Source organism: Ochotona curzoniae, unplaced genomic scaffold (assembly GCF_017591425.1).
Source record: "Ochotona curzoniae isolate NIBS_2020 unplaced genomic scaffold, NIBS_Ocur_1.0 contig_3520, whole genome shotgun sequence".
Classification (NCBI taxonomy): domain Eukaryota; kingdom Metazoa; phylum Chordata; class Mammalia; order Lagomorpha; family Ochotonidae; genus Ochotona; species Ochotona curzoniae.
This window is the reverse complement of record NW_024465894.1, coordinates 4,077,558-4,104,396: the sequence shown is the minus strand read 5'-3', so window position 1 is coordinate 4,104,396 and position 26,839 is coordinate 4,077,558.

Genomic DNA, 26,839 nt, shown 5'->3' with positions numbered 1-26,839 from the left:
CTAGAATTAATGTCACTGACTTCACCAAGTTTCTCCAACCCTGATGAGGCTGCAAACGCCATTCTACAGGGAAGAACCCAGGCTACGGTATTACTCTCCAGGTGCGAGAAGGACAATGACCACCACGGTGTGACTGCAACATGGCACCACACCACAACAGAATGGAGACCAGGGTGGTATCCTGCCAGCTCAGGAATTGTTTAAGTGGAGACTAAACTAAGTGGGTAAAAGGCTAAATTAAGCAAATATGCAGCATCCTCCAGGCTGTAGGACTGGCCAGTGCAAAGGCCCTGAGGCAGAGCCAAGCTGGGCATGGGGTGGCAGCGTTTGTGGCTAGGCAGCCAGGCAGGCAAGAGTTACATCAAGTTTCCCAACTTCAGCAAATCTACAGAACCTTTAACTGGCGGAAACAGGGTTGTGGGGCGGGGGCAGTGGAGGGGGACAAGTTCTTCACACTTAAGCTTCTCTGGAAAAACATGATGTCAGGGCCAGACAGTAAATCTTGGCTTGTCCCAGAAAACAATGGGCCCATGTAACCAGCGAGGTGTTGGGCTCAAAGTCAACGGCCAAAGGGTTGGGACGCGGGTGGATCATATGGAATTTGTTAACGGATCTGCGTTTGAAAAGACAGCTTCCCAGTTGGGTGGAAGAAGCTTCTGGAAAACATCAAAAAGATGTTTATTGTGGTGCCTTCGTGCAGACATGAAAAATGGAGAGATGTGGAAAGACGTCCCCAACGTGTTATGTAAAAAAAGGGCCCAGGACAGCGTTAGATAGTGGGCCCAGTTCCTCTTCATAATCCACTCATTCATTCATTCAGAAGGCATTTGCTATGGGCATACTGTGTGCCCAAAGGCTGCTATGCGGGAGACACAGACACAGCTGCCCTGTCTCCTGAGGCTCGGTGCACAGCAAGGAAGGCAGCTCGCACACCCCAGGAGAGACCTGGACTGGCCGGGAGACAGCTAGCTGTAAGGATGTGCTCCAGAACGCCAAGGGCAGAGAGCACCCAGGGAGGCAGGGCCCCAGCTTCTGCTGGCCTGTGGGTTCTCAGACTCTCTGTTCCCATGATTTATAACCGGCAAATTCAGAAACAACGGATGTGGGGGCTGGAAGCGATCTGTTGGAGACGACTTCAAACCCAAGGAAACAAGGACACGTGCAAGTGGGAACCGTCTGCTTGCAAGGAGGGTTGGTGGGGAGGAACTCCCACTTCTCCCCGGATGCCCTCCGGATGTTCCAGCACGCAGGCAATCAGATCACCATCATTGCCATCATCATTATCATAATATTTGAAAGGGAAGCCTCCACATTGGGTTTTATTTCCTTGAAGACATGAAAAAGAAGCAGACAGCAGGAGCCTCTTCACATACACCTGGCTGGGTGGAATTTCCTAAAATATCCTTAAGGATTCTCTCCGGCGTGGCCCCTGTTCTCTGCTTTGTCCCTGTCCCTACCTCTCGGGCAGGAAAAGGAGGTGGCGCAGTCTCTGCGGGAGGCCCAGGCGCCTCTCCTTGACCAAGACTCCCATGGGCGCCTTACACACACACACACACACACACACACACACACACACACACACACACACACACAATGATCTTGCTTTAGCCTTGTGACTCCCTGCTCTCCACCTCCCCCATTTGCCAGATGAGAACAGTGAGGCTGGAGTCCCTGGAGACTTGCCCAGCAGGACTCAAACCAGGTCCATCTGCTCAGATGGCCCATGTTTGAACCAGGAAGCCCAGACAGTCTTCAGCTGTCCTTTGCAGGGTGGGGTGCGGTGAGGGGAACTGCGGAGCTGGGGCAGAGGGGAAGGTAGGGGGGAGCAAACAAACCCAAGACAAGTTGCTTGCTTTCTTTTTTTTCTCATCAATGGTTGAGGCTCTGACGGGGCCTGTGTCTAGCCAGGCTTCTGGGCAGGGCGCTGTTTGGAGTTGAGCTGTGGCTTCCCTTTCTATCCCAGGGGGGCCATGACATCCAGACATGCCCCGCCCATCCTGTGGTGGAGGGACCCTACTCCCCCGCCCTGCAAACCTGTGGCCGGCATCCCTGTGCTGCATCAAGAGCTGAGCTCAGAGAAGCTGGGTGACTTGCCCAAGTTCATACAGCCATGACTCGGCCCCTGCTGTAGCGTCCACCCCCACCCCAGAGAGGGACCTAATTAATTCTTGTGGCTTAGGGACAAGAGGAGAGAGAGGGAAGCGAGAACACGTTGGGGGGTTGGGTGTGGGGAACCAGGTGCTAGTCCCCTCTGAAGCTGCAGAGACCAGGCCAGGGTAGCAAGGGGGGCAGGACAGGGGAAACTGCAGCCCCGGGGTTGCATACTGGGCCAGCGGCCACGGCCACGGCAGCAGCCGGGACCGGGAAGCAGGGCGCTCCCTCCCGCCTGCCCGGCAGCAGCGTCCCATGGCCGGCAGCCAGGCCCCGCCTGACGTCAGGCTCTGACCAGGGACATAATGTGCTGGCTGGGGGACAAGGGCTCACTGCGGGGAGAGAGACAGGCCTGAGTGGAGGTGGCAGGGAGGTGGGGGAGGGAGAGAGGGGAGACAGGACAGAGAAAGTGAAATAGCTACAGAGGGAGCAAAGCCCCAGAGGAGAGAAGGGCAGAGGGAGGATAAGGACCGCAGGGGCATGAGGTAGCCAGGCAGTCAGAAGGCAGGGCCTATGGAGGGAGCAGGTGGGCACCCTCAGCCCCCATCCTGAGCCAGTGAGTCACTTCCAAGGGGCTCCCATGTCACACCGGTGCCACAGGAGGGGCATAGGGCCCCTCTCCTGCTAGGGGTCAGTGTGTGCCGAGCCATTGGGCTGCAGGCAAGAATTAAGAGGGGCTGGGCTGGAAAGGCCAGAAAGAGGACCCTACCGCTTGGACTATGAGTGGACAAAGCGGCTGTGCCTCTTCCCCAAGGCTGGTCTAGCTCCATTTCTGCCAGACCCCTGACCTGCAGCCTGGGCGACCCCCTTTTCGCCCCCTGCCTGACTCGAGCGCGAGGCCACCAGCACCAACCTTGGCCTGACTTTGCCTGTGTTGGGGCCCATCCCCTCCCCGTTTCTGGGCTGTGGAAGGCCATGATCCCAGGGCCATCGCGTCACCGAAGCCAAGCAAGGCCAGGTCCTGGTCACTCATGTCCTTCCAGCCTCGTCACCCCTTATCCAGCTTAATTATTAAATGGCCTGGCAGGCTTGTGGGGCAGAGGCAGCTGCCCTCCTGTGCAGGGCCTGCATGTCCTCCATGGGTGCAGGGTGCTCACCAGGAACCCTCCAGTGGCACCTGCTAAGGCAAAGATGCAAAGTCCCCTTTCTTGTGTGCCCACGTGTTTCAAGGGCTTTGGTCGCCTTCATCCTTCGAACCCCCACCTGCTGAGCTCTTACTGCGTGCCAGGCCTCACCCCATGCATATCCTCTGACAGCCCTGGAGCTGCTATTATCCCATTCTGCAGAGGAAGTTACTGAGGCTTGGAGAGCCACTCGCTCGTCCAAACCCACCTGCTAAGAAGAGGCATGGCAGCCCCATATCCTGGGCTTACTTACTCATTACTAAGTACTACTACGCAGCCCATCACATCTGCCACTTCCACTCCAAGGCAGGATTTGGCTCCAGAGGCCGGGGAGAGTGTCCTGAGGGGTGGGGCCCAAAGGGGCCAGGCGTGGCTCAGAAGGTCTCAGTCTCTGCCCCAGATCCGTGGTGGACCCTCCTTCCCAGGATTCCTTCCCCTGTGAGGTTCCCGTGTGGGTTTCTTCCTCTGGTCCCTGCCATGTACTCTGGGAGTGAGGCTTGGGAGGCTGGAAAGGGCCCGGCAAAAGGAGGCACTTGGGATCCCCCCTTGATGGACAGATAGGTGCCTCCCCCCTGGGAAACCCCTAGGGACGCAGGCAAAGCTTTCACCATGCAGGTGCCTCGGTCCAGCTCCCACAGGTACTAGTGTGGGTTGGGGCTGGAGCCCCACCCCATGCTGCCTGCCCCCCAAACCTCAGAATGCCCACCTTGTGGGAGGTGTAAATATAGCACTTCATAGAGCCTGCAGGATCCCCAGTCTGATACTGAGCAAGAAAACTGAGGGCGGGGGGGGGGGGGAGGTGAAGTTTCTCCCCAGAGCACCTAGCTGGAAAAGACAGAACTGGGATGCAAGCCTGGTGGGCCCCACAGATGGTATCTTCCCTTCCATTCCCTGCAAGGGGCCCAGGAGTGCCCGGCAGCAGCACCCAGGCTGGGGTGACTAAGAAGTGAGAGGTGGGGTGAGGACGTGGGTCCTGAGCTCAGACTCCAGCTGTGCATCCCTCCTGCTGTGTGACCCCGGGGAAATGGCCGCCCCTCTCTGGCCCTGGGCCTCAGAGGACATGACCTCCATTGTAGCTGGCCTCTCCTAGCAGAGCACATTGCTTGGGACATACAACTGTAGTCATAATAGAACATAATAAACTTAATTTGAAAAAATCAGCAATAAACAACAACAACAAAAAGAGTTTCTTTTTCTCTTGTGTCAATGAAGTCCAGATGGCGGTTTGGGGTGGGGCTGGCAACCCCACTGGGCCTCAGGGTCTCAGCCTCCTGCCCGTTGACCAGTCTACTGACTGTAGGCCATGGCCTTCTTCCTCACAGTCCAATACAGTGGCCACTGTGCCAGACTTCACATCTGCCTTCCAGATGACAAGAGGGGGAAGGAGAGATAAGGGGTTCAGGGCAGACCTCGCCTAAATTTTGGGGAAGGATTCCGGAAACAGGCTCTCAGATCCCCATTCAAACCATGAGCTGCACCTGACCGCAAGGGAGCTGGGGAGAGCTGTGTTTATTGTGCATAGCCACAAATCCAGCTGAAAACTGATCAAAAGCCTACACATCCCCAAGATAATGTAAATGAATCAGTGTCAATGTGTTTTGTCATCCTGGCAAAACATAAAATCAGGGTCCCTGGTGGGGTGGGACGGGGAAGGCCTCTCTGACAAGAGCAATACAGCTAAGACGTGGTGAAGAGGAGCCGAAGAGACAAGCATCCCAGGCACAAGGAACAGAAAGGGGGACTGCTTGGAGGCAGGACCCCCCAGCGTAGTGGAATAACACAAGGGAGGCCAGTGTGGCGGGACCAGGGGCAGAGAGGGGTGGGGTGGGGTCGTGGCTGACAGGACATGGGGCCAGAGGGGTCAGCAGGGCCCCACCCTGGAAAGGAGCGTGCATGGAGATGTGGGGGGGATTGAGGCAGAGAACCCAGCGAGCTGACGTCATGCCCGTGACGACAGAGAGAACTCCCTGGGCCTGGGGGAATGCACCTGTTGCCCTCCAGAGAGCTTTGTTCAGTCATTTGTTCATTTAGTCATTCATTCCCCCTTATGATTACTGACAGCTGTCCTGCTGTGTGCCAGCTTAGCGCCAGGTACTGGGCAGCGGTGGCAGCAAGTATGCTCCGGTTCCCTTGGTCCCTTCCTCTGTACCAGCGGAGCCAGATGCCGCAGGCTCCAAGGTGGCTGGTGGATTGGGAGGAAAGGGAAAGCCCCTTCCCCCATCCCCCACCCCATCGCCCCCCATGCACCTCCTCCAGGGGGAGGCCTGGGGAAGGGACAAGGAGAGAAAAAGGCACCAGGTGCTGAGGGGCAGAGGTCCCAGGAGGGGGACCCCAAGGGGGTGTGTTTTGACCCCAAATCCCCAGGAGGGGCCCCATGACCAGAACTGGATGAACAGGGGCCAGCTCCAGGCAGGGTGGGTGTTCACAAGCCATGGAGGACACGGGCTCCTGCCTTCCTGTGGTTGGCTCAGCCCAGGCACTGCATTCTGAGATGTTCTCCTTGTTCCCTGCACAGTGACTCACACAGGCCCTGCCACCGCACGCTGCTGTCATGGCCAAGGCCAGTCCTACCCACCCCCCTCTCCCCACCCAGGCCCCCAAGAATCACAAGACCCTGGCGCCAGCTCCAACCATACCTGCTGTGTCACAGAGGCAGACGGAAATAGGACCAGGGCTCCATCCCAGGTCTTCCTTCCCACAATCAGGATGCCATTCTAGCCTGCCAATGGTTTACAAAACAGCGAGGCTGTGCCATTGCCTGCAGGTCACACAGTAGGTGCCTGGCTGCAGTACCTGGCCTGAAGGTGTTCCAGTGCCCAAAGCTCTCCCCAACTGCAGCCTCACCTCCCCCGCTGGCATCAGCAGAGCTACCCCCATCACCCTGTCTCCCCCAAACCCAGCTACCCAAAGCCCACAAGAAGTCTCAATTGGAACCAACAATTTAAGCCAAGGCGTGCCCCGTAGGGATGCAGACTTTAAGGTCCTCCCAGTACTTTGGGAGGTGACTGTGCTGGCCCCTTCCCTATACCCCCTGCTGTGCCCTGCTGCCTCCCAGATGATGCACAAGGCTCTCTAAAGGAGAGAAAACAGATGCGAATCCAAGGAGGGGGCAGTGGTCAAGCGCATGAACACATGGAGAATGTGGGATTCCTGGTGGGATCTACGACTCCACCTCGGGGTTCAATGTGCCAAGTAGGCCCGAGTCCTCACCCCGCAGCCCTTATCCCCACCTGGTAATTCCAGTAGGATGGTGAGATTGCTAGCTAAACCTGTGCTCAGTTCAACTCGACTTTGGTCAGCAGCCCTTTGTAGGGGCCGCAGACCCTGTGCAATACTGGAGATGTGTTTGTACTGATAGAGTTTCTCTGAATCCGAAATGCTGAGCCCTTGGGGTGTCCCTCTGGCCTCCTGGCTGGGGGATCGTGGGCCAGTTACTTCTGTTTTCTGGCTCCCACTCTGCTGCCCACGGCCAGGGACACCATCAGCTCGGAACTGGGTGAGGTCACATATGAAGGGCTCAGGAGGGGGCCTGGCTCACTGCGTGCTGAGTGAGTGTCAGCTGTTGGGGCAGTTGTCCCCGGCTGCCTGCCTAATATCCGTCCCCTTCTCCTTTGGTAACTAGTCCCTGAACTGCGGCTAGCCATGCTGTACCCAGTCTCAGGGGATGAACGTGATTGGTCCAGCCAGTGGCAGCACACCCAGTTCAGTCTTTCTGTGATTGGTCCAAGGTGAGCAAATGATCTGGCTCTAGTTAATGAAATGAAACAGGAAGTCAGCTGGGATGAGTGAGTGGGCAGAAGGAAGGAGTGGGCAGTGCTGCTCCTAGCTGACCCTCTGTCTTGAGCTATGAAATACATGGAAAAGGCAATACCTAACCCCAGATGCTGTCCTCTACCACGGAAGTGGCAGGCAACCAGCATGCTAGGGGGTGGTGACAGGCAAGCCAGGGCTGACCACACCCAAAAGTGGATGCCACTGTGGCAGAAACCACTGCTAACGTGGACAGTGGCGTTGGGTGCCTCATGTCACATCCCTGTTGCCTCATTAGGCTAGCTCCTGCCTTGGGATCCCTATGTGGAGAATGGCTGGAAAGAGAGTATGGTCTCCTGTGTTTGTTGTAGTGACCACCTGTGTGAGAGGAGCATGTGAAACGGTGCCCAGCAAGCTACAGTCCCACAGACTCTACAGCCATAAGCTGCTTCCGTCTCCAGCTGATGCCCTGGCCACCCCAGAGGAGATAACTTTGTTGTGCTGAAACAAGCCAGTTGTAACAAAGATTTTTCTGTCTGCCACAGGCTGGGCTCATGGGATGTTGGGATGTGGATGGGGGTGGGGGAACAAAGGCCTCTGGAGCCCCCCACCACTCAGGTGGGCAGGACAGGCACTGGCCAAACAGCAGGGGGTGTTTATGCCTGGGGGTGGAGTCACAGACTCCTGCCACATCACACTGTACATGTCCCCTCACCTGGCCTTCTTGGTCCTCTTGTCCCCTTGCTTCCCCTGGGGCCTCCATCAGAGCTGACCAGTGTCCCGTAGTCTGGGGCCATGGAGGTCGGAGCTAGGGGTTTCTCAGGGAGTGGACGACACTGGGATGATGATAAAGTCCCCATGTTCTGTGGTCCTGAGTGGAACAGCTGCATATCTCCAAGTGCACTAGGGTCCCTTGGGGTCCTTAGACAACAGAACCAGTCAAGGGGGGGTGGGGGGGGAGAGGCTGAGGAGCTGGGGAAGTTGCTACTGCCCCAGGGCTGAAGGGACAGAAGCCAGCTGACCAGAAGGGCCCGCCGGGGTGCATCAGAGCCCTGAGGCGGCTTCAAAAGAGGAGGAGAACCACCCAGCCAGCAGCCAGCCCCACAGGAAGCCAAGGTGGAGAGAAACAGGCTGGGGTAGCCCCTGCTTGTGGGGTGAGGTCTAGCCCCGCAAGCTGCTGCTCTGTAACAGGTCCCTCCTACCACATATTGCAAAACGTGCTGCCCACCCCTCCTGCCCATGAGCATCATCAAAGAACACACAGGGGTCTGGGGATCATTGAGCGGGAAAACGTCTCCAAAGGCTTGTAGGGATGAGAAAATGGGCCTTACTGGGAAACCCCAGACTGCTCCCCGGAAGAGAGCGAAGGTTACCAACAGGCCCAGGACTCAGCATATAGCTGTCCTAAGGGCTGGAGAGGAACCATTTGATTCTGCGGTCCTGGACTAATGGTAGCCGTGAGTGGAACCTCAGAAGACGCTGCACTTGAAAGATGCCTTACCCACAGAGTCAGAGCCTGAGCCACACAGCTCACTGACGCCCCAGCTCTGAGAAAGTGGCAAACCCAGGGCCCTGCTGGTAGAGCACAGAGAGAATCTAGACTACCAGGCTGCAGCTTCTCTTCTGCGTGCAGCCCTGAGGGCCACGAGGGACAGCACGGAGCCCTGGACCCTCCTGCAAGCCAAGAGTGGGCTCCAAATCCACTGGACTCCTGAGTATTTGTGGAGTGTGTATTATACTCCAGGCCTGGAGATGAACAGGACAGATCATCTTGGATGTGGTAAGGCAGATCCTAAATTCACAGAAAGTACAGCTGCTTCCTGAGCTGTGTTGCCTTGAAGCAGTGACTTCACCTCTCTGTGCCCAAGAGGATAATGAGAGCAAAGGGCTCTGCTGTTCCAAAAAGGCGGCTGCTGTTCTTGATTTGAGCCAATATGCAAATCCATTTATACTTTACAATTTTTTTATAATGACCTATACTGCACAGGAACCGAGCAGGTGCATGGAGGGGAGTGGCAGGATGAGGTAGCTCAGGAGGGTCTCTGGGGGCGGGGGGTGGGCAAGACTGCCCTGGACCACATCCTGGGAGAGGGTGCCCTGGCATCACTGGTGCCCTCATGCCCTGCAGCCTCACAGGAGGCGGGTAATTAGAAATAGCTGCCGCTCTAGAGGGCAGGAAGGTGTCTTCTCTAATTAGCCTGTGAACGAAACGTGCTTTGAACTCTAGGGATAAAAGGGGAGCAAGGGGTTAGGCTCCGGTCACAGGGCCAGTGTGCCCTGCTGGGAACTGACCCGGGCAACTCGGCTCATGCTCACGCTCGCCCGCAGGTCTCCGGGAGCCCAGGGCTGTCTCAGGTCCCAAGCAGAGTCTGGGGGGTGGTGGGAAACACACCCACAACCTTGGGCAGGGAGAGGAAGCAGGCGAAGGGTACTGGAGCCGCAGCCTGGGAGCAGATGTTTCAGTGGCCCCAGAGCTGGGAAGCCATACAGGTGAGAACTGTCCCGACCCTTGGTGCTTACTCACCAGCTTGTGTTGTCCTCGCTGCCTGCCCTTATAGCTGAGTGAATGACCGAGCCTCTCTGAGCTTCTGTTTCCTCTTTGGGCCTTGACCTTCTCTTTGTGAAACTGGAATGGTAAATGAAATAAAAGAAATAAAATAAAAATGGGATGGTGATGGTGTGGCAATGCTAGGTGCAGGTAAAGCACATGTCTTAGGTCTTGCTGGCTGGTGCTTGGGGAACCATGATCTTGAACATTTTCCAGACCAGGTCCCCCAAGCCACTGGGGACAGTCAGGAACAGCCTGGTCCCAGGAGGCACCAATGGCAACAACACAGCTCGAAGCTGGGACACACGGAGAGGTACGGTCACTTGCCCAAGGTCACAAACAGTGAACACGTGGAAGAGCAAGGAGACCGCAGCCAGCCGGCTCCTGACTCTGCGCCTGCGTGGGCCTTGCTCTGTCTGTCGTCTGTCTGGGATTTAGGGAATTTGGCTTGCTCTTGGCCTGGGCCAGCAAGTCTCAACCTGCCAGTCTCTGCCTCTCTCTCTGCTCCCATACCCCGCCCTCTCCCTCGCCTCCATTCCCGCCAAGAGCCTGGGTGCTTCTGGGGGATTTCTGATGGTTTTGTTGTCTTACAGTTTTATGAGAGAAACTCTTGGCTGTTTGGATTAGCTGTGCACACGGGATTCCCAGGGGCCTTTGAACATGCCAGGGCACCCGGCCGCAGAGGAGGGCACGGGCTTGGCACAGCAGCTCAGGCACTGCTGGGATGCCCAGATCCCAAAGCATGGCCTTGGTTTGAGGCCTGGCTCTGCTCCCGACTCCAGCTTTCTGCTGGTGCATGTCCTGGGATGTAGCAGGTAATAGCTTAAGCAGTAGCAACCCTTTCACCATGTGGGGAGACCTGAATTGAGTTCCAGCCTCCTGGCTTAGGCCTGGCCCCACCCTGGATACAGCAGGCATTTGGGGAGTGAACCTGTGCATAGAAGATCTCCCCTCTTTCTCTCTCTCTCCCCCTTTCAAATAAAATGAAAATAAATAAGAAGTTTTTTGGTTAAGCTTCAGAAATTGATGCTGAGTGACTCCTTCCTTCTGTAATCACCAGATCCAGGCCTCCCCTGACAGATGGGCTCAGAGAAGGCGACGAGCAGCCCAGGGCCACACACACAGGACACAGCAAAGCCGGAACAGGCGACTCCAGTCTCCCTTCCAATCCCCACGCCTGATGGCTCCAACGGGTGGCCCACAGGCCACACACAAACTGCACACTGCCTGATTTGGCCTGTGTGCTGCTTTCACAGAATGAGAATCTGTCATCAGCATGTGCAGAAAGAGTTTGTTCCAGGAACAATATTCAAACTATTTAACCAGAAGGGGCAAGGCATCAAATGTTCAGAGCGGACACTGGGGTCCAGCCACAGCCACAGACCGTGCAAGCAAAAAGCAACAAGAAATCAGAAGGCCTGGGAAAGGCCTAACCACGGAGACACTGAGACCCGAGGTTGCAGGCAGGGGAGGCCTGGAGGGTGACACATGGTCCAGAGCAGTGGGGTTCCTCCAGGGGTTGCCCCGACAGAGGACACCTGCTGCTCACACACGACTGAACCCCTGAAATGCACAAGTGAACACTATGGCAACCCCTGACTTTGGGTGACAACATCTGTGTAGATTCATGGACTTCCGTAGCCGAGTCATCTCTCTGAGTGACAACAGGAGGCTGTGACTTGGAGGGGCGGGGGGTGAGGGGAGAGGGCATATCCTAGAGCTCTTTGTTTCTTCCTCTTGATTTTGCTGTGAAATCTAAAATCACCCTAAAATAATAAAGTGTATTTTTTATATTAAAAAAAAAAAACATGAAGTCTGGTTACACTGCTTCCACACATTCATCGACCCTGGCCCAACCTCCCTGTGGGCATTAGCTCCCCAGCTCCAGCCCCTGAGGGCACCTGCTCCAAGACTGGGGCAAGCAGATGATTATTTGGAAGTTCCTGGTGACATGGAGAACTATTGGAAACCAGGCGACCTGTCGGGGCTGGCCAGGGAGGAGGGGCGAGACAGGTGATGCCTGCCTTTGTCAGCCCCAGCCTGTGCCTGCCATGCTTTTTCTTTTGCATGGGACAGAGTGAGCCATCCTTGATTCACCATCTCCTGCCCGGGCCTGCAGTGGCAGACGAGCACCCACTGCTGTGCAAAGCAGCCGTGCTGTGCCACTGAGAGCGTGGAATCACTGCTGTTGGAGGTTGGAGAGGAAAGCCAACCTGGGTGGTTAGAACATACAGGGGCAGCTGGAGCGGGTGTTGGATACAGCAATTAAGACACTGCCTCCAACCCATTTCAGAATCCCAGGTTCAAGTCCCAGCTGTGCTTCCAAACTGGCTTTCTGCTAACTGGTACCCTGGGAGGCAGCAAGTGACAGCCTAAGTGCCTGGGCCCCTTCAACTCATGAGGAAGAGCTTGCTTTGTTATCAGCCTGGTCCAGACCTAGCCACTGTGAACATTAGGGGAGTGAACCAGAGCATGGGATTGGGCTCACTCTTTTAGTCTGTCTGTCTCTGCTTTTCAAATAAGTAAAGTTTTTTTTTTTTTAAAGATTTGTTTATTTTTATTGGAAAGGCAAGTTAACAGAGAGAAGCAGAGACAGCAAAAAATCTTCCATCTCCTGATTTGTTCCCCAAATGGCTGCAATGTCCAGAGCTGAGCTGATTTGAAGGCAGGAGCCAATAAGTTTCTATCGGTCTCCCTCATGGGTGCAGGGTCCCAAGGCTTTGGGCCATACTCCACTGCTTTCCCAGGCCACAAGCAGGGAGATGGATGGGAAGTGGAGCAGCCAGGATGTAAATCGGCACCTATATGGGATGCTGGTGCTCGGAGCCAGTTGAGGCATCATGCCTGCCCCAAGTTGTGAAAGAAAGACAGGAAGGAGGGAAGGAAGGAAGGAAGGAAGAGAGACAGGGAGGGAGAATGAAAGAGAAAACAACCGAGCGAGTGAGCAGGACAATTGTGGGGCTGGTTCAGTGTCCCTGCCCATGATCTGTCCCCCCATCCTCCAGTGACAGCACCCTGGCTTAACTCTAGGGACCCCTCCCACGCTCTTACCTCACGTAGTCCCAGAGGGCATGGGCTGCTCCTGAGCCTGCAGGGATGGGTGGGTCAAGGCCTCAGCCATCTTTCACAGAGGAAAACAGACCCGGGAGTTGGGGGAGAACATGATTTTAGAATACAGGGGTTCCCATGGGTCTATTCCTGAAGCTGAGCCTCTGGGGACTTTTCATCTGCAGAAATATTTCTCTCTCTCGCTCCCTCTTGCTTTCACTCTCTTTCACACACACACACACACACTTTACTTCTTATACCACTTGGGATAGGGGTTGGGTTTGTTTCTGCCACTTCCAAGAAAAGACACTGATGATGCAAGGTGGGGAGGAACGGGAAGCTGCTTCTAGGCTGGAAAATAAGTAGCAGTGGAAAAAAGCAGACCACCTGGGATCCACAGGAAGTGTTGGGAGGGGGACAGAACTGAAACTGGCCTCAAGGATGAATTCAGCAGCCTGTTGGGTTCCATTCCACAGTGGTTATGATTCGAGGAACAATGGCCACTACCGGACCATGGCAATGGCAGGTGTCTGGCCCTGCACTGTGCTGGGCTTTCCCCAGCCAGCTCAGCCTTACATGAAATATACACCCAACCCTCCTGATTTTACACCAAGGGAAACAGCTGAGCTCCAAGAGGTGAAGGGGCACACAGGTGGTATGGCAAGCCACCACTTGGGCTGCCCATATCCTGTATCAGAGGTACACCCCTGTTCAGTTTCCCATGCAACTCCTTGCTAATGCACATCCTGAAGGGTAGCAGGGGGTGGCAAGGACTTGGGCCACCCCCTGCCACACTCATGGGCAACCTGCTTGGAGCACCAGGCTCCTGGTTTTGGCCTGACCATGACAGGTTTTTGGCAAGTGAATCAGCAGGTGAAAGAGCTCTGACTTTGTCCCTCTCTTGCTGCTTCCAATAAAATGATCACAAATAAATAAATATAGTTTCTAAAAGGTGAAGTCATTTGTTCAAGGACACATAGCAATTCAAGGAAGCACCAACTTCAAAGCTTGAACTCTGCACCCCTCAGCTGTTGCTCACATTCATGTTTCAAAATTTTCAAGTTTTGTTCCAAAATGTCTTATGTAGAGATAGTAAGCAGATGTTGGGAGACAAAAACGATGTGGCTGTTATGGCTTCAAAGAAGGCCTTACTTCTCGGCCCTGTAGAAGTCGGAGCAGCTGAGACAACCCCCAGCTCATTCCATACCGCCGGTGGAGGCTTAGCTTCCTGTGCGACAGTGCCACCACCCCCAGTTTTGTTAGAAAGCTGAGCACGGCTAAAGCAAAGGGTTCATGCAAAACAACACAGTGGCTGGGTTTTCACACCCCTACCTCGAGCCCTGGTGACATCTGCTGGCATGCTGAGAGGTGACGTCAGGTGAGACACTTAGAAGGGGACAGAGTGATAAGTCCTCATTAGCCTCTCAGATATGAACAGATGAAGGATTATTTCTGGGGGTTGGGGTGCTCTTACAGAACACAGTCCATTTCAGTCTCTCAGAGGTGCCCCTCTCCACAGGAGGCTCCTTTCTGCTGAAGGGACTTTGCGAACCCTACCAGCCAGCAGGCCCTCACCATGTGGGGCCCCTTGACCCTGGGCGATGAGCTGAATCAGCCTTTATTTGTTATAAACTACTTGGCTGTGGTATCCAGTTATAGCAACAGGAAATGAGCAAACACAGCAACTTTCCTTTTTTTTTTTTAGAAAAAAAATTTATTTATTGGAAAGGCAGAATTACAGAAAGAGAAAGAAAGACAGAGAACAACTCTTTCACCTGCTGGTTCACTCCCTCAAATGACCACAAGGGCCTGTGCTGGGCCAAGGCGAAGTCAGAAGCTCCCATGTGGATGCTGGGGCCCAAGTGCCTGGGCATCTTGTACTGCTTTCCTAGAAGTATTAGCAGGGAGAAGGATGGGAAGTAGAGCAGCTGGGACTCAAACTGGTGCTCATATAGAGTGCCCACTCCACAGATAGCTTAATGTGCACTGCCACAACACCAGTCCCCTATTTTTCACATTAAAAACAAAACCTGGCTTGTCCACTAGCTGTGGCCTTAATGAAGACACACACAACCAGTGGTGGGTTGGAGCAGGGACAGGGCTGAGAGCCTGGAGCCTCTGAGATGGGCCCGACACACTGCAGAGCTAGGGCTCCCAGGACCATAGCCCTGATGTTAAAGAGAGACAAACCTACAGCTGAGGAGACCCTAGGTGCTGGGTTGATGTGGTTCTCAGGGAACCAGACACCCAGTTCTCTATTCCAAGCTGAAGATGGAGGCCCCTAGGAGACGGGGGCCCTGCCCCCTCCCAGGCTCCCAGGGTCTCGTTGTGCTCTCTCACGCAGTCTCTGTGGGTTGCCCACCAAGAAGTCCATTCCCTCTCTCCCATCTCTCTCTGGACACCCCCTTCCATCCAGGTCCCCATTCTGGTCCTGGGAGCCATATGCTTGGGAGAGAGGGGCAGGTTCCAGCTCAGGTTCCAAATTGCTCTAAGTCCATCACCACCCTGGCTGGTGACTTGTTTGAAGGTAGGCATGTAACCTGGCCTGGCCAATGAAACTGGAACCTTCAGGAAGTCCACTGGGTACTCTTGGGAAAGGCTCCTTGCTCCTGGCACTGGGAAGAGACACCTCTCCCTCTGCGCTGTCATTCCCAGCCCTCCCAGGGTACACCCCCGAGTCACAGCAAGTAACAAGATGCTACCTCCGGTCCTCTCCTCTGCTGAGTTCTCCAGCCATGGAAAACTCCAGAACCCTGTCTGACCAACCCCAGGTCTAGATTAGACCTCCAATATTTGTTCCCAGCATGCCTTCATCCCAGCTGCAATCACACAGCCAAACCTCTCCGAAGTTCAATTTGAATGGCAACCCAAGTAGGGTTTCCTTGTGAAAGCAATGACAGAACAGACTTGACAGTCTTCTAGAACATTCTTCTATCCAGTACAGCCCACTCATCCCATTCAGACCTCTGCTCAAACAGCAACTCTTCAAAAAACCCCTTGCTGATCACCTGAGCCAATCCCACACCCTTGATCCTCTCAACCTCCTTCATGTTCCTTCTTGTTTTTCTTTAAGTCCTGTCCAAAAAGTTCACAGGAAAAAAAAAATTGAATTAGCAAAGACCATGAAATCTCCACAGACATTTGAACCTCCCTGTTATCTGGTTATGTGTTTATCACCTGTCTTTCCCACTAGACTGTAAGCTTTGTTTATGAACTGCACCACCGCACCCACAGCAAATTACAACCGTGCCTAACACATAGCAGGCACCTAATTAACGCTGTTGGAAAGAAAGTTACTTTGCAAACGACTGGACAAAACTGGGATGGTGGGAGCACTCTCCTTCATTCCAATGAAGCGGTGTGAATTGGCCTGGCCCACAGCAGGTGCCAAGTGAACCTGCTGCCCTCATTCCTCTGAAGGTTGAATGAGAGCTAATTCCACATTTCTGAAGGGCTGCTGCACACAGAAGGACGAACACAGGTCCAGGCCCTTGGGTGACAGTGGGAGGAGAGGTATCTACAGGGGACCAAGTGAGAGGGGAGAAGGTGGGGAGGAGGAAGAAGAGGAGGGACTTGGGGGAGAGCAGGGAAGCTGTTCGTGTAAGCCAAACCATGAAGCACCAGCTCACCAGCTGCATGACCCTTTGGGAAATGAGGCCACCAGCACCCTCATTCCAAAACCAAGAATGATTTTCAGGTGGTCTGCATTGAGTGATCACTGGCCTAAAAGAGCTGTGTGACTGCACACCTCCACCTCCAACATCCTGAGGCCAGTATAGGAAGTTGGGTTGCCTTTTCCATTCAGGCGAGAAATGGAGGCTGAGGACCAACCTCAGAGGCAGAATTTGGATTCAGATCTTGTTCACATAGATTCCATCAAAGCTGGGAGGGTCACAGACAGACAGCAGTAGCACTAGACACTCCAGGGCCTGGGGGCCAGGTTCAGGGGGCTGTGGTCCTGAGGGATGGGCCCCTGCACCAACAACTCCCTTCCCCTCCCTCTCCTGGCTCACAGCAGGACCTCAGAGCCTTGCTTTCCCAAGCACCCTTCCTTCATCCCACCCCGGGGTGCAGCCTGGCCAGAGCCCGCTCTTCTTGAGCCACTGAGGCAGGGCTGACAGCCACTCCCACCTGGACTTGTCACTTGTCTCTTAGGCCCGTGGATGGCCCTGGGTCCCACCACACATGGTCTGGGATGCACAGGAAAGCCCCAAAGGATCACACTGGAGGTCCCTGGCAGCCAATTTGCCAACTGGTGCTCCTTGCTTTTGTTCAGGCTGCCATGGACACGGCCAACAGCTGCTTCACACACTCACTGCTTCTCATGGAGGTGGTGAGGATCGTGCCCTTAGATGCTCCCAGTTTGGGATGTAAATGGCCCAGGGCAGCTTCCCAACAACCTCTGAAAAGCAGAGAAGACCAAATACAGCCCAGTGATGCCTGGCAAAGTTGTGAGTGGGGACCAAGGCTCACCTCAAGGTTCTCACCCTCAAGCACCGACTCATCTCAGTTTGTGGTCTGCTCTGACACTGGATCGTTTTCTGCTCCTCTGGTCCCCAACTGATGGCATGTGATGCAGATTATACAGATATCAAAGAAATCATGACAACAATGAAAGGGCAGCTTAGATTACAATGTTCTAAGTGCTGGACATGAATTGAATATTTTTTCCCCAAGAAGTCATTTTGGGGGTTGGGGGCAGTAATGGTTGTGGAGGTGCAGATTGAATTGATCCCACAACAGAGTGCAAGTTCAAGTTTCAGCTTCTTGCCTTGGGATCCAGTCCCCTGCTAATGCCATCCAGGTGGCAGTGGAGAATGGCCAAGTCTGTGCTTGGGCCCCTGCTACCCATGTGGGAGGCCCAGAAGCAGTTCCTGGCTCCTGAGTTCAGCTTGGTCCAGCCAGGCTTTCAACAGTAAATCAGTCACCCACCCTTGTACCAGTCCTCATGTCACATGTAGCTGCCATGGCTCACTCATCACCTCTTCATACAACAATGCCCAAAGTGGGAAGGGACCAACAGGTCCTTCTTCATCTGCCTCTTTGTTATAATTAAAGAAACTCTTTCCCAGAAACCTCTGGGGGACTTCCCCTGTAACCAGAACTGGGGTGATGTAACCATCACTAGACCAATCACAGGCCATGTTATGACAACAATGTCATTTAGTCTTCTCAGCTTTTCAGAGGATGTTGGGAATAGGATGGCCATGGTTAGCTTCAACCAAATATGGTCTGTCACCTGGACCGGGGTGCATGGCCAGCTGGCCACTGGCAGGAAAACCCCAGTGTTAGCCACCCCTGCACCCAAAGTGCTCAGTCTGGCACAATGGCCATCTTGTAGGGCTATCATAGATGGTGTGTGGAGACTGACTAAATGTTTCAGGATATTCAAGAATACACATATCCATCAGATCCATGAATGCAGCTATTATTTCTCTGGATAAAACAATTCTACTTAAGAGTCTGGGAAGAAAACACAAGTTAAAAAATATTAGGTGCTGGTGCTGTGGCAAGTTTGGGTAAAAGCCACCACCTGCAATACCAGTGTCTCCTATGAGTCGGTTCATGTCTCGGCTGCTCCACTTCTGATTCACCTATCTACTAATGCACATGGGAAAGCAGCAAAGCACAGACCAAGTGCATAAGCCCTTGCACCGGTGTGGGAGACCTGGCTCCTGGCTTTAGCCTGGCCCCACCCTTGGGTGCTATAGCCATTTGGTGGAGTAAACCAGTAGATGGAAGATCGATCTCCCCCTCTTGCTACAACTCCACCTTTCAAATAAATAAACTGGGAGTTCATTTGCCTCCATGGAAGCTGGGAGGGTGGGAAGGTCTGCTTGCCTTCCAGCCTCCACCCTCCCTCCTGAGGCATATCAACAGCCATGGCAATTCTGCACCACCTGCAAATGGGATGTACGCGCAGCCTGGAGCACAGCAGAAGCCAGCCCTCCTCCACTGAGCGTGAGGGGCTGGGAGCAGGTAGGCATATGGCCCCAATCCTGTCCTGGCATTCCAGCCCCGCCTCACTGGTTTTCCAGCTTTATCTGACTGCCCCTTCTTTTGTAATCTACTGCAAATTCTATTTCTGAAAGAAGGTGATATGATCAATAAGCCAAGTGACTGCTTGGGACCCCTCGTCCTTCTTGGGAACGCTCCGACCTTCTTCAAACACGAACATGTTTCTCGGGGAAAGGAGACTTGGGGTGGAAGAGGGAAGGCATTCAGAATCATGGGGAGAATCTTGCCCAGCAGAGCTTTCTGCAAGGAACAAGCCAGAGCAAAGGCCAACGGGAAACACCAGACCTGCCCAGAGTCTGTAGAAAATGTGATTAAAAGTCGACTGTTGGGGTACAAATGCTTTTAGAAATCCATGCCTTACAGGGCACTCCAACAAGTCCATTAAAAATGTACATTATGAAAAAACTGTAAAAAGTTCAGGTTTTTTTGGCACCAGAATACATTTCTCTTTTCATTCCATTTTTCTGTGGACTCTTTCTAGTGCTCTTGTACTTGGGGCCCTGTCCTACTAATGGACTCTGTTCAATCCTTCAGTTCTGCCTTTATAGCACAGCAGCAGCTTCGATGGGACTGGGTTTCAACAACACTCCGTTGCTGGATGTTGGTTACTCACGTAATTTTTACAAGCTGTACGGTGTTACACTTCTTTTGATTTCTTTTTAAAGATGTACTTCTTTATCTGAAAGCTGAAGATACACAGAGGAAGACAGAGAGCTTTTGTTTGCTGGTTCACTACTCGAATGCCCACCACAACCAGGGCTGGACTAGGCTGAAGCCATGAGCCAGGAGTTCCACGCAGGTCTCCCATGTGGACAACAGAGACCCAAACCACTGGTCATCACCTCTGCTTCCCAGGCATATCAGCAGAAGCTGAATTGGAAGCTGAGCAACAGGACTTCAACCAGTGCTCTGACATGGAAATGCCAGTGTGCCCAGGCAGTGGCTTGACCTGCTGTGCTACAAGGCCCACCCCTTTAGAGTTAACCATTCAAGCATGTGAAAACCATTGTCAACTCGTATGCTATACAAAAACGGACTGCTGGGCGGATTCATCCCAAGGGCTGGTATTTGCCAACTAAACCATCAATGCCAGAAGAAATAATAAAGAAATGTTGCAAATGTAGAGATGCATTAAACATGTTTGTATGTATACAGACATATGTGTACGTACATGCATGTCTACAGATCCATATGTGATTTGCAATTGTCTCTAAAAAGACGCCCAAGAAGCTAGCAACAACAGAGAGTGCTGAAGAGGGCTCTGGACTCTCTGTCTTGGGCTTCTCCTCCGGGCCACAGCAAAGGCCCTGAGCCGGTGGCAGAAACCTTGCTCCAGAACGGAGGTGCTTCCCCCGGCCTGGTGCGTGCAGACGAGGGTGGAACCAAGAGTTAGGAGGAGAAAAGGAAGGCTTGCCCTTTGATCCAAGTGATCCAATCGCTCATCTCACAGAAATCTCAGAGCACCCCATCTTGGGGCTCCCACCAGCTCCCCCTAAAATCCAGCCCCACTTGGAAATTCTTTGCTCCGACCCTGTGTCACAGGCTGTCTCCCCCAAGGTCAACACCCAATGCAGCTGTGGGTTTTGCAGAGTACTTCAACTCAGGACATTGCCCAAAAACACAGATGTGCCCAGTTCCTCTGAGGATACGCAGAGCCCTTGCCACCCTGGACCCACGTTAGGGCTACCAGTTTGCCACAGTACCCACTACTCCCTGTCACCCTCCACCAGGACGTTGTGCTCACTTCTTTCCTTCACGCTCCTTTAACTTGGCCAGTATTTATTAAGCGCTTCCTATGTGCAGGCACTGGGGTTATAGATGTTGAGCAAAATGAATGAAGATAGTTCATATCTGTGAGCCTTATTTACATTTCAGTTGGGGAAACACACAATGAATTTAAAAAGAGGTGTGCGTTGTAGCCTAGCAGGTAAGCTGAATTGGCATTCCCATCGTACTGAGTTCTGTTCCTAGCCTTCCATGCCATCAGCTCATCTCACTGTCACAACCCCCTGTGAAGCCAGTCCAGTGCCATGTGTTTGACAGATCCTGCACCTGAGCTGTGGCACGGATCTGTGATGGGCCACAGGAGAGCCCAGAAGTAGATAGATCTAAAGATCCACGCCCGTCTTCCGCCATCGCACTCTGCGGCCCATGCTGCTTCACCTTCTGCCGGGTGCTGAGGGCCTGCCACAGGCTCAGCTGGCATCAATGTCACTGCTCTCAATTTCTCAAAGACCCTAACAGTACACTTGACTGTTCCATGCTTTATGGTGGAGATGGGGAAATTGAGGCACAAAAAGATGATGCGGGCCCCATGCAGTAGACTGGTGGTTAAAGTTCTCATCTTGCATGTACCAGGATCCCATATGAACACCGTTTCTAGTCCCAGTGGCCTGCCTCCTATCCAGTTCCCTGCTTGTGGACTGGGAAAGCAGGAGAGGACAGCCCAAAGTCTTGGGACCCTGCACCTGGAAGAGGTGCCCTGGAAGAGGCTCCTGGCTCCTGGCTTCAGTTCGGCTCAGCTCTGACCATTGTGGCCACTTGGGGAGTGAATCAATGGATGGAAGATCTTCCTTCCTGTCTCTCCTCCTCTGTATATCTGAATTTCCAACAAAAATAAATAAATCTTAAAAAAAAAAAAAAGATGATGCATTCCCATTTGCAGTGTGGCAGATTGTTTTCTAAAGATGCCCGAAACAGAATCTGCCATCCTGTGATCTTTGCTCCTGTTTATGAAATGACAGGGTTTTTGGGGGGAGTGGGGAGGGACATGGCACCATGGCATAGCAGGGTAGGCAGCACCAGCATCCCATATGGGCACTGATTCACGTCCTAGCTGTTCCACTTCCAGTCCAGCTCCCTGTTAAAGTCCTGGGAGACAGCAGGGGAGGGCTTGAGCACCTGAGCTCCTGCCACTCAGAGGGGAAACTGAACAGAGTTCTTGGCTCTTGGCTTTAGCTTGACTCCGGCTGTACTATTGTGAGCACTGGGAAGTGAACCAGTATATCTAAGATGTCTCTCTGTGTGTCACTCTTCCGTTCAGATGAGAGTGACACAGAGAGAGTGGGGGAGAGACAGAAACATTTTTTTAAACCTTTTCATCTGCTGGTTCAGTCCTGTGGCGCAATGGCCAGGGTTGGGGCAAGGACAGGAGTCAGGAGTTCCATCCAGCTCTCCCACGTGGCTGCAGGGGGTCCAAACACTCAGGCCATCCTCTACTGCTTTCCCAGGCACATTAGCAGGGAGCTGGATCAGAACTGGAGCAGCCAGGACTCGAATCTCACATGGGATGCTGGTGTCCCTGGCGACAGCCCTTGATGCTCTTGTTGTAAAATTAGTCTCCCACTCACCCACGGGGCAGTGGCGTCTCTCCCTCTCCTTTGGTACCCCCTCTTCTTGAACTTCAAGGATCATTACAACTGCCTCAGCTGACACGGTAGAAGGAAGAGTCCTACTAGACTCTGGAGGCCAGAGCATGCAAGCGCCTGGGAACGCTGGCCCTGGGGCCAGCCCTACACACTGTGAGGAGGCCTCAACCAGCCCCAGGGAAGAGACCACACAGAGAAATCACATGCAGGCCGGTACATCCTGCTGACGGCCCCACCACAAACCAGCAGTAGACAAGCAAGTGACAGCTCTCCAGCACCCTAGCCACCAAGGAGCACCCTGCTGAGGTCCAACGACACGGTCCAGTCGCCGTACCCCATCTGATTCCAAGAGCTGTCAGCGCAAAGGAAGCGGGGTTGCGGTGTACGCCGCTGGGTTTGGGGGTGGTTTGTACTGTCTGAAACACAGAACTGGAGAGGGTCAACTACAGAATTTGAACCCTGGCCTACCTGGTCTCGGGGGCCACTGGCTCCCCTTCCTCTGCCATTTTGACTCAGGGCATTGGGTGATACCCTCTTTTTTTGGAAGAAAGGTTTACTTATTTGGAAGGCAGAATTACAGAGAGGGGTGGGAAGGGAGACAGAGAAGAGGTCTCTTCCATCCGCTAGGTCAGATGGAAGCAATGGATGCATTGGCCAGGACTCAGCCAGGCTGAAGCCAGGAGCCAAGCGCTTCTTCTTTCAGGTCTCCCATATAGGTTTGAAGGCCCAAATACTTGGGCCACCTTCTACCTCTATCCCAGGTGCATAAGTAAGGAGCTGGATCTGAAGTGGAGCAGCTGGGACTTGAACTGGCATTCATGTGGAATGTGTACTGCAGGTAACAGCTAAACCTATTATGCCACAATGCAGGCCCTAGTATATATCAATTTTAAAACTGAAAAATAAATAAATGAGTGAATGGGGCAGGTGAGAGAAGCTAGCAGATTCATCGTTTAGACTGATACATTTCTTCCATCCAGTGCCTACTTTGGCTTACTGAGTTTAGAACGTACCAGAGTCAAGAGGAAATTGACCATACTGACTACATAAAAAATGAGCACTTACAAAGGCCAGCGTTGTGGCACCGTGCATTAAGCCACTTTCAGCAAAGCAAGCATCTCCTATCAAGTGTCAGTTCTAGTCTCACTGCTCTGCTTCTGAACCAGCCCCCTACTCATGCGCCTGAGAAAACAGCAGAGGATTGTCTGAGAGCGGGGGTCCCTGCCGCCCATGTGGGAGAGCCAGCTGAAGCCCTTGGCTCTGGGCTTCAGTCTGGCCCAGCTTTGCTGTGGCAGCCGTTTGGAGAGGTCACCTGTGGGTGGAAGATTCTGGCTTTGTCTCTTTGCATTTCCCCAATAAATAAATGAGAGCATCTTTTAAAAATAAATTTATATGTATATTAGGACAAAGATAACAGCTCACTTTCCCTGCCACGTTGTTTTGCACCTAGCTTTTTCACGGGACAGCAGACTTGGAGCAGCTTCCTGGGCGCTCTCTCCCGGCCTTCTGGGTGGGAAGGCGGCTCTGCCTGTGCCACATGTTCCCGGTCGTAATGCTGAGTGAAAGAAACCAGACAGGGAAGAGCCTACACCGTGTGATCCCATCTGCCTCAAGTTCAAAAGCAACAGAAGTCGTCTGCGGGGCAGAGGTTGAGGCCAGAGGATGACCCTGGAGGGGATTTACTGAGAGGGGCACGAAGGGGCTTCTGGGATGTTCTGTGCTCACGAGGCTGCAGATTGCACAAGTCCACGGCAAAGCCAACATGATGTTCCCAGAGTGTGAGTTGGGCTGTCCGGAAACACACGTTTACCACTTCTCCCCTACATGGACATATGTGGATGCTGAGAGCACGGGGGATCTGAAGGGCTGGGGGCTCCAGGGTGGCATCCTGGCACAGTGGCTGTGACACGTGTGACTTGAGACAGTGGCTTAGCCTCTCTGAGTCTCACACAGGCTCCTATCATACACATACGGCCAGCCCCTGCCCATCTCTCCATCGAGCTCCCTCTAAGCTGTGGCCACGCTGGTTTGTTTGGTTTCCCCACAATGCAGCCTCAGGGCCTGTGCACTGGCCATTGCAACAGCTCTCACCTCATTTCTTTGCAGCTCAGTTACAAACATCACCTGTAGGGTCTCCAGCTCCCCAGGCTCTGCCTCCCCAGCTCTCTCTCTCTCTGAACAAGTCCATCTGTCTGGGCCACTGTGGCTGACTTGCTGCTTGCCTGCCCTGCCCTCTGTGCCCAGGGACTCTGATATCAGGGACCATGGCCCCATCCCCCAAACCAAGACATGCTTGCTGAGTTCATGAATTGATCCATTCAACCACACAGCAACCTGACTTCAGTGTCTTCAGGAGGCCATGGGATGCAGTGGCTTGGAAATCACATTGTAGGTGGCTGTGTATATAAGCAGCACTGGGGTGACTCGGAGAGGCACATCTGAAGGGGGAAGACTCCTGGGAGCACTCCAGGCAGGCCTAGACTCCGCTTGTACTAGGCCTTCAGTAATCTAACCTCTGTGAAAAGATAACCATGTCTTCTGCAGCCATTTGCTCCTTGGCTGTTGCAGTAATGACCACTGGCCTGCAATGAAATGCCTACTGGGCTTATTCAGCTATTTCTCTGCTACATTCACACTGTTCGAGGTAGCTCATTGAAATGACTTCAGAGTGTCCGGAGGGGGCTGTCACCATGGTGTAGCAGGCAGCAACTTGCAGTGCCTGCATTCCATATGGCCACCAGTTTGAATCCTAGCTGTTCTACTTCCAATCCAGCTCCCTGCTACTGTGCCTGAGAAGGCAGCCAAGGATAGCCCAAGGGCTTTGCCCTCTACACCCACGTGGGTGACACAGAAGAAGCTCCTGACTCCTGGCTTTGGACTGGCCCAGCTTAGGCGGTTGTGGTCATTTGAGGAGTGGACCAGCGGATGGGGCCTCTCTCTAGTCTCTCCTTCTCTCTGTAACTCTGCCTTTCCAGTAAAAATAAATAAATCTTTTTTTTTAAGTGTCTAGAGAAGTGTGCCTCCCTTCATTCCAGCTCAGCTAACATTTCAGGTGGCCACTGAGTGCTTCCAGAAACTTTCTATGTGTACACAGGCTTGCAGGTAGACACGCAGGATCTTCAAAGAGTTCATGGGACTGGATGTAGGGGGAAGGGGAGCCCATGCATGGGATTTCAAAACATTTTGGCACCAAAACAGACACCTTTCTTTGCCGTTTTCCCACCCACTTTGAAATACCCTTGCAAGTCGCCCGTGGCGGCAGGAGTGTGGCCCCACTCCCCAGCTCTGCTTCCCTTCACCCCACTTCACAAGGCATCCAGGAGACCCCTCTGTGTTGCGGCACATCCCACTGTTGTCTCCACATGGGCCGTGCGCAGTTCCCCACGAAGGGATGGACACTCAGAGTAGCTCCAGACTTCTGCTCCCTCTCCCGTCATGGCAGGGCCAGCCCTAGCACGCAGCCCTATAAGCCCAGGAGGGGCCCCAGAGCCCTTTGGAGTCTGCTCAAGGGACCCAGGGGTGCCCCCTTTCCCCACCCTCGACCCCACCCTTCATCCTACCCCCGCCCCCTCACTGCTGTCTGTTGAGCCTTTTAAAGCCTTTTCCAGGATGGACTTCAGCTTCTTGGCCTGAACTCAGCAGTGTTTGTGCTGATAAGAGAGCAGGCGGGTTGGGGCCAGCACATCGCCCGGAGGCCAGTACGGAAGGAGCAGGGGGCACCACGTGGGTCCCAGGCAGGCTGGGATGCAAGCAGGGGGTGGGAAGATGACGCCTCTCAGACATCCGTCCATCTAGGACAGCACCCAGAGAGCCCAGAGGGCCTGCTTCCTGGCCAGAACCTCTCAGTGCAGTCCAGAGTCTGTGGGCAAGTCTGAGCAAAGTCCTGGTAAAGCCTGGAGGCACAGGCGTATCCCAGGGAGGCCCCGCTCCTGCCCGGAGGAGGCCCAAGGGCCACAGGAGGGACCTGCTCCATGGCCGCATGGCCAGCATGGCGTGGCGTCCACATCCTCTCGCCACTGCTGACTTGCATGAGGGACTCAGCCTGCCCTACACGTGTCTGAGCCCCAGGCCAGTCTGCATTCCCACTCTTAGAACTTTCTTCAGCCTCAGCGGCAGAGGCAGACTAGAGGTGCCTAGGGTTCTGGGGGTTTAGGAGGGTTTGTAGGCTGAAAGAATTCAAACAGGGTCAGTACCTGGCCCAGGATGGGAGAGCCATCCCCCATCCCCCACATCCCTGCTCGAAGCCCTCTGAAGGTACTCAGGCTTTCCAGGGCCCTGAGGACCTTCAGCCCTGCCCCCATTCCTACCAAAGCAAGTGATGCCAGCTTGACAGCACCCCATGCCCACACCTGCACCCAGACTTTACTGCTCCCTCTCTGTCCACAGACTGAAGGTTCCTCCTCCTCCAGGAAGCCTCTCCTGATGCCCCTAGATGGGCCAGGGGCTGCAATACTATCTGTCCCACTTTGTATCACTCTGGGGTGGGGTCATCTAGCTGTGGGTAACTGGCATGGCCACAGCCCGGACTTTGTGGCTGACCCACAGGGATTCCAGTGCTGGCTCTGTCTCTCAGCTGTACAATCTTGGCTCTCACAAGGGTGGCCACCACGAAGAGAGAATTTAATGCAAGTGCTTAGCCCAGCAGCCAACACTGAGTGCTAATACCCTAGCCCCTCCCCATGGACCATGGGGAAGATTTACTTGACACCTGCCAGACACAGGCTGAGAGGCACAGGGCCTGCGGCACAGCCATGGAAATGCCACTTGCGGTGCCTGCACCCGTTATCCAAGGGCCTGGGTTCAAATCCTGGCTCCTCTGCTTCTTTTACACA